The following is an 8450-nucleotide window of genomic DNA, read 5'->3' as shown; positions in this document are numbered from 1 at the left end:
GGATAGAAATCCTCCTAATTACTATTTACTATATAATTTGAAGACAAAAATACGCATAACAGTTCATAATTTTGTCACAATATTTTATACTATAGTTTAGAATTTATAGTTTAGAAACTTTTAAAAATTCATATGTATAGTTAAAACATAAATAAATGTATATGCATACTTAAAATTTTAAATTTATATGTTTGATAGTTTTCCTTTAAAAAAATCATGAAAGGAGAAGAGTTAATAACATGGATTTTTAGGCTCATCGTCGATTAGTCTCAAAGTGTGTCGTTTTATTTTTCTGTCCAAAACCTATAACGCCTTGGTTTTTTTTCAAAAATAATTTGATCTGGAGGAATAATCATTTTTAAGTTTCCATTTTACATAGGTTTTTGTATTTTAGAGTAAATCAAGATGCGTTTCATATTCTAAATATTGCTTGCGCAAGATCAAACTTGAAAACCTAAAAACTGCACATATATATGCACTATACATATGTCAGAGCCATTTTCCAGAGTACTTGATGTTCAAAAAGAGGCTTATTTTTTACAATTTCTTTTACGTGATCCTAAAGAATATAATCCTGTTTTTTAGTAAATTTATTTAAAAAAAACAGGAGAAGAAAGATAAAAGTCAATTAAAATTTGTAAAATAGAAAACAAAAGACTGTCACCTATGACAGTCCTGTGTCACTGCGTCTGCGCTGTGTTCAATTGTTTTTGTGTTTATTCTCGATGATCTCAGCGATTCCGTTTCATTCTTGTTCCAGCTATGTGAAGTTTAGTTCGAGTTATGTGAAGCTTTTCTTATTCTTGAGATAAAATATTTTCGCGTTTTCTTAGATATTTGAGAGATTAGATGTTGTTTCATTAAGTTACTTCTAATTTTATTATTAATCTGTATCTGCTAGTATCTGCTATTTCTTAACCATAAAACTACACTGTCCGGATCATTTTGAGATTTTGTCTTCACTGACCGGATCATTTCAAAATTTTATCTTCAAGAATATATGAGTTTGAAGTGTATGGGTTTAAAATTTAGGGATTGAGGTTTCAAGTAATTTGATTTGGTTGGTTTATTGTTCATGATTGTGATTCTACGTAGATAAGAATTTATCATCTGCGTTATTTTATTTGTGATGTGAATTGTGTGATTTTGGATCTTCTTACTACGTGTATCTCATAAATGTGACGAAATACGAATTTTCGGGAAACAGATTCTGTTTCAGCACGTCAGAATATGTATGTAGGAAGCAATTGGTCTTCCTTCCGGAACATTGCTTTTTTTATTTTGTGATCTTGTGTTATTATTTACATTATCCTTATAATATCATTATAATAAGAATTCTACTTGTTCTTAAAAACATGTTTCTTTGAATTCGTTTGATTCATTTTTTCTGTAATTTCTATATTGAAAGGATTATCCCCTTCTATATTGAAAAGAAAATCCCGAAATATCTTGGAATCATATGAGTCCCAAATGGAAAATCTATCTAAAATCACACTTTTATTGGTCATTATTTATTTATTTTATTCAAGAATTCTGCTCGTTCTCAAAAACATATTTTTTTTAAGTTCGTTTGATTAATTTTTTCCACAGATTTTATTGTAAAAGAGATTGTCTCCGAAAAATCTTAAAATAAATATCTTGAAATTGCGTAAGAATTATATTGAAGGCCTATATATCATATCTATTCCTCATTAGTCAATATTTTTTCTGTATTTTATGCATTTTCAAGTTCATTTATTTTGTGGAAATTATTGCTGACAAAGCTTATAAAGTAAAATATTATATTTTAGAGTTAACGTAAAAGAAATTGTAAAAAATAAGCGTTTCTTTGAAGATCAAGTACCTCACGAAAAATGATGATTCTGACAGTGCATATATACGTGCTTTTTAGGGAAGTTTGATCTTGCACGAACAATATTTAGAGTATGAAATGTATCTTGATTTACTCTAAAGTACAAAAACCCATATAAAAGGGAACTTAAAAATAATTATTCCTCCAAATCAAATCATGTTTGAAAAAACATTTGAGCGTTATGAGCCTTGAATAGAGAAATAAAACGACACACTTTGAGGCTGATCGGTGATAGATCCAAAAACTTATCTTATTGATCCTTCTTCTTTAATCTTAAAAATCGCTTTTTGCACCAGAATCTGCCCGTAAGGACAGTGGAAACCTTTTCCCTTGTTTATTTCTTAACTATGTCAATTTAAGTTCAAATGAAAAGGCAAATTATCTTGAGTTAAAAGTAATGTACGTATAAAAATGTGCGTATGCGAATAGTCACATTTTCTAACGAGAAATATTAAACAATAAAAATGACACGAAAACAAACGATGCACACATGAAAATATGAAACTACTAAATAATATAAAATTTACAATGAAGCTATTAACAGACACGCAAATATAGTTACCCGATTATGAGCGCGTAATTGTTTTCTCGCGAATTAATAATGATAAGTCGTTAAACTTCTTGATTTAAGTTAGCCGATTTTTGTGACTAAGACTAATATCGATTCTTCACGCTTCTCTTTATAATCTGTTCAAGTTAAATGGAGTTGAGAATAACGAAGAATCGAAATAGGATGAATATCGATCGGGCAAGACCACGTTGAAGTGGAGCTGTTTAATACGTATAGCCGCATTCTCTTCGAAACTTGCCCCAGATACAAATATAGGTCGGGTCACCTGCAGCTACCGTAATATTGAGGGAGGTATCTCGGATAACTGCAGAGCGTGCGTATTGGTTTTAGCCGCGATGCAGAACGTGCTTGTACATACACACGAGAAATGCTGCCGGCTGTTATGCACCAATATCGAATTCATCAGGTATCCAATTTACATCTCCGTTGATACAACATTGACGCCGACGGATGTTCGGTGTGTACTGAAATATTTAAGAACAATAAATGTCATTTAATTTGTGTAATTGTGGCGCGATCCGTTTGCATTATTGCTCATCGTCGCAGTTGTGAACGGTGTGCCTCTCCATGATTTTCAGTAATCACTCGTAATAAGCGTAAAATAGCAATGTCATTGTTAAACATAACGCGATTGAACGCAATTAATACGCGAAAATGTCTGAAGCTATAAATTAACGTATTTATATGTATATTCTAACATACACGCGCGATTATTAGGTCAATGTTTTATTATGTAGATGTGTCATTTTGAATTTTAGATAAAGTTGTGGTTGTGCGCTTGTGCTTCAACATGCACGTAAAGGAATCCCTATATAAAAGAATAGATAGATCTAAGATACATCTTATACATCTGCATAACTGAAAATCAATAACGGTTTGCCACATCATTGCTTGGTAACATTTGCTTTAAAAATGCATTAATACGTATAAAGCGAAATTCTGTTTTCCTTATACATTTTTCTGTGCCGCGACAAACCAAGAATTTTTTATTTATTTAAAAAATTATCAGCTACCTGCGATAATTTCTAATTTAAGAAAGTAATTAATCTCGTTGTTAGCATTATTTGTCAATCTTCTGTTATTTCCACACATTCATAATTGCGCTAAATAAAATATTTTATCACTATTTTTTTTCTTTTGTTGTATTTAAAAATTATATGTTGTAGTTAAAAATTATATTTATGTGATAAAAAACAGCTTATTTTTAAAATATAATTGCTCAGCTTTATTTGAAAGTACTTTTTTAATTTAGCATTTTATGTATAGTATATACTAATTGGCTAATTCTTTATTTTAGAGCAAATTTGGACATGAACAAGACTTGTATATAAAAAAGATACAACGAAACTAAGGAGAATTTGTTTTTCGCGTGATAAGAGAGAGTAGGGAGAGTTGTTACACTTTTTTAAAATAATTGTTTTGTAGTCAATTAGTAGTAATGTAGTAAATTGGATAAGTTTCCGCAAACAGATTTATTAAAAGCTAAATCTATATCAATTATATGTTATTTAATATTGTTATATATTTTATTTAATATTGTAATTTATTTAATATTGTAATTTATTTAATATTGTAATTTATATAACTCACATCATATTAATAAAAAATAACAAAAAAATACGTAACATAATCTACCGCATGGAGTAGATTGTAACGAACAATTATATTTTATGTTAATTATTACTAAATATATTAAACTTTCAAACAATAGAAGTATGTATATTGATATTCATCGTAAATATAATAAATTTTTTAATCTTCTATTATTTTAATAAAATAAAAGTAAACAAAAAATATTAATTTGCAAGAAAAAATTGGAGGAAATAAAATCACTATTTTCTGTATATCTACTAAAAATGTGAAATAGAATAAACATAAATATTATATATACAAACAACAGTACATATAAACAACAGTTGTGAAAGTTACAACAGTTTATTCCAGCACAACTAGCTTCGCTTTGCCGTATTAATAATAATTATAATTTAAGAGGGTCTTCTACATTAGGAGACCGAAAACTAGGTGATCTTTCCATAATTCTTTTTCAAAAAAAAGATTAATATGTATCGATTTCAAACTTTTTGCATGTTTTAATATAATTATTGTAGAGTATGTACAAATTTTTATGTGAAAAAAAATATTCTAAATAAAAAAACAAACATTAAGTGGCGGTTCGCCAAGATGCCAACGTATCAATTTTGTGTACATCCTAGTGGCTGTAATTCTTATTCTTGTAATTGAACAAAAAAATAAAAAAAAGATTTTTAATTTGTATAGAATATCATCCTATGTACACCTAAAAAATTTTTAAAAATCTATATAAATTTTGTGTGATTTTGAAGAAAAAAATTATGATTTTCATTAGATAGCAACCGAGGGGATAATCACTAGCTGAAATGTTGTCCCACCAATTACATGATTTCATTTGATTTTATATGATTTCATCTGATTACAAATGATTTCATATGATTATGCATGATATATCATTTATCCTTTTTTAATATTTAGTGAACAATAGAGATAAAATGATACATATGCGCATCATGCGTGAAACGGAACGCACTTCAAAAGATGGCTGACATTTGCGAGAAAGAGAAAACACAATTAGATTTTTCATTCTCTTTCTATCGTTTCTACCGATAGAAAAAGAACGAAAAATCTAACTGTTTCCTCCTCGCACGCGTTAGCCATGTCATTTGTCTGGCATATGGCAATGCTCGGTCTAGCTAGAGGCTATGTCTATGCCATAACCCCACAAACACAATAGAGTAATAAGCCTTAAGGAATTGGCGAATCATAGTCGATTATTCTTTTCACATTTGACTATGATTGATCAATTTCTTAAGGCTTAAAGCTTACTACTCAATTGTATTTGCTGACTAAAGCAGCTGAGATTACCGCATATGGTGCGTAAAAGCTGCCGCACACAAAATTCCGCAACAGTGACTGTAAGACGTAAACTTAAGTCGATGAGCCAATCAGGATATTGCTTTAGGTCTACATAATCTAACGGAAATAGAAATAACAATAAACTTATCCATAATCTCGCAATAAGGCGAATTTCTACCGGTTGAAACTCGCCTTATGGATAAGTTTATTGTTATTTCTATTTCCGTTAGAATACGTAAATCTAAAGCAATATCCTGATTGGCTTATCGGCTTAAGTTCACGTCTTAAGGTTATTGTTACAGAAATTTGGTCTGCGGCAGGCCTAAGCGTCGAGTCATATGTATGTACGCAGTCGCGCTTGTGTGCATAAGTCTTAAACAGTCCCATAATACGTTTACTTTTTACGCTCACGCGCATTCCATCTTTACTTGCTACTTCAGAAAAAAGAATCGAATGAAGCTTACAGCGCGTGAGCGTAAAAAGTAAACGCACTCTAGGTATAATAAGCCTTAAACCATAAAAAATCAATCAATCATAGTTCTCCTTACACTCGATTGTAATTGACTAATATGATATCTTATGACTCAAAGCTTATTACATCTATTGTGTTTTGGGACTATTCTATGCGTTTGATGCACAAGTTTGGAACGCATCTCTAGAGTTCTATATGTATATACAAAAAACGAATATATATTGCATCACCTGTGTATAAAACATCGCATATATTGTTTACGTTTTGCTATCTTAGAATAATTATTCATACTGATTTTATCAAACTTCATGATTATACATGATTTCATCACAAATTTTATGATAATTTCAAGTGATTAATAAAAAATCATAATGATTTCTATTAATAAGAATTTTAGTAATAACTCTCAAATTTTAAAAAAAATTTTTTTAATTTCAAGACAAATGAGAGTAAGGCGCAATAAGTGGTGCGAAATTAGATTAAAACATGAAGATTTCCTTGCATTTCTGTTCTTACGGTGATGTGTAAGGAAATCTTCATATCTAATTTCTGGTATTTCGCTGAGGATGGTTGGCCGAAACATTCAAATTTTAATATAATTTGAATATATATTTTTGTTTTTAATTTTTTTTAATACATCTAAAAATTTGTCATAATTTGTTTTATGATTAAATCTGCGTACCAATTACGTTTTGCTTTCATTTGCAATGAAAATTTTAAATTTCTATTGATTACATATCATTTCATTATGATTTCTGATGATTCGCATGTAGATTTCATCTGATTTCATGATTATCGCTGATTGCAAAACAATTATATAGAGATTTTATAAAGATTTCATAATAATTTCAGGGATCCTGTCCCATGACTTCATTAAGTGGTTATCTCCTCGTTTGTTTATCCAAAAAAAATTGTTAATGTTGATTTTTATATAATTTTTTAGGTTTAACATAGGATGGTGACTATTAGCTAAAGAATGAACCCTAAAAGAAGTTAATCGGACAAATACTTTTCTCAATCGTGTGCACAAAATTGAAGAAAATGTAAAAAATAAAAAAAGTTTTCGATGTATATATACCCTGTATATAGAGCCTGTATATACAAGCGCCGAATTTATATCGAAGGATTTCAAATTTCGCTCTAAAATTTTAAAGATATATCTCGAAGAGTTATACTATCGATTTATGAAAAAAAATTGAATTTTTTGATCTTCTAATATATAGGAAATCCCCTCAAAAATTTTTTAAAGGAATTTATTTATCTAATATTAGATAAATAAAAGTTATATGTTACTAAGTAAAGATTCTACAAAAATGTTATGAACTGCATCTGTATAATAGATAGATTTAGAAATATTACAAATAATATACTTTATTTATTCATACATTATACATATATTATGGTTGACAAAGATTAATGTTTTTTTTTTAAGAATAAAATATTTCTTTTTGAACATATTTTTAATGTTTCAAACAGTATTAAAAAAAAATTTTAACATTATAATATTATAAAAAACATATTTAAACGATTATAAGCATGTTCAAAACATATTTAAAACTTTTTTTTTTAGTAACCCTGTTATATATTTATTTATTTTATTTATTCATCTTGCCATTTGTCATTCCAGAAATATATATTAATCATAAGTGATGACCTACATGTGTAATAACTACCCTCTACATGAAACAAGATAAGTACAATCAGGCAAATTAAACGTGATAATACTTACCTCCGGATTGCAAATTTTATATCTGGTAGTCCAGATCTTCCCCTTGCACGGTCTATTACGCCTGCATCGACGCTGTTGTCGCGAGATTCCGCCACCGCACGTCCTAAAAGAGCAAAAAGGGAAATTTATTAAGAAATTTATTAAGAAATTAAGAATAATGACTTTTTTGAATGCATTTCGGCAAGATGTCTTTCCTAGGCATTCAACGAACTTTTCATAATCAAGGCGCGTTGAAATCGTCAAGAGTTTAATTGCACTTCACCACCGCGTGCCGTTGCGCGACGCAGTTAGTTAATTCAATTTACTACTTCACGCTAATTTTATGAGCGATCTTTATTCGCTGGAAATTGCGTTACCTCAACAAGTATGAGTTGGCTTCTTTACTCAAGAGAGTGCAAAATACATTCGCATATTTAAATGAAAATATTATTTATGATATAAAGTGTTCTTATTGATTATGATCTGCAGATATAAGCCGTCTACTTAAATAACATTAAATTTCGACTAAAATCGAGATTTTTGTGAATTATTATAGTATTTTTTTTTTTATTAGATCTTTAATTCGATCGCGACTAAAATATCATTTTTGTATCGTAATATATATAGCTTGAGCAGACGTATTGCATAGATATTCTTCGTAAAAAATTATCTTTTTTAGATATTTTTCTCGTAAGCGAGATTCTGCAAATAGAGATTCTTCAAATATAATTATAAAAGAAGCATTAAAATGTCGGGAAATTTTTAGAAGTGACATGACTTGAGAAATAAGAGAAAATGAAACTAATAAAAAAATGATCATTAATGAAGTTAATCAAATATGGAGAAATGAATGCATATTAATTTAATAAAAATAATTAAATAAAAAAGCAGTCTTAATATAGCGTCTTAATATACACAAATAATATCAATAGTTATGAAATAATTTATATTCTAGTTA

At 28.7% G+C, this 8450-nt stretch overlaps 1 pseudogene; it reads right to left on the bottom strand.

The window, feature by feature from the left end:
* Positions 1-8450, bottom strand: part of LOC108691088 — a 56923-nt pseudogene that overhangs the window by 6528 nt on the left and 41945 nt on the right.

The sequence above is a fragment of the Atta colombica genome, unplaced genomic scaffold, assembly GCF_001594045.1.
Source record: "Atta colombica isolate Treedump-2 unplaced genomic scaffold, Acol1.0 scaffold39, whole genome shotgun sequence".
In the NCBI taxonomy this organism is placed as follows: domain Eukaryota; kingdom Metazoa; phylum Arthropoda; class Insecta; order Hymenoptera; family Formicidae; genus Atta; species Atta colombica.
Note: the sequence above shows the minus strand (reverse complement) of the source record. Positions and strands in the feature narration are given on the sequence as shown.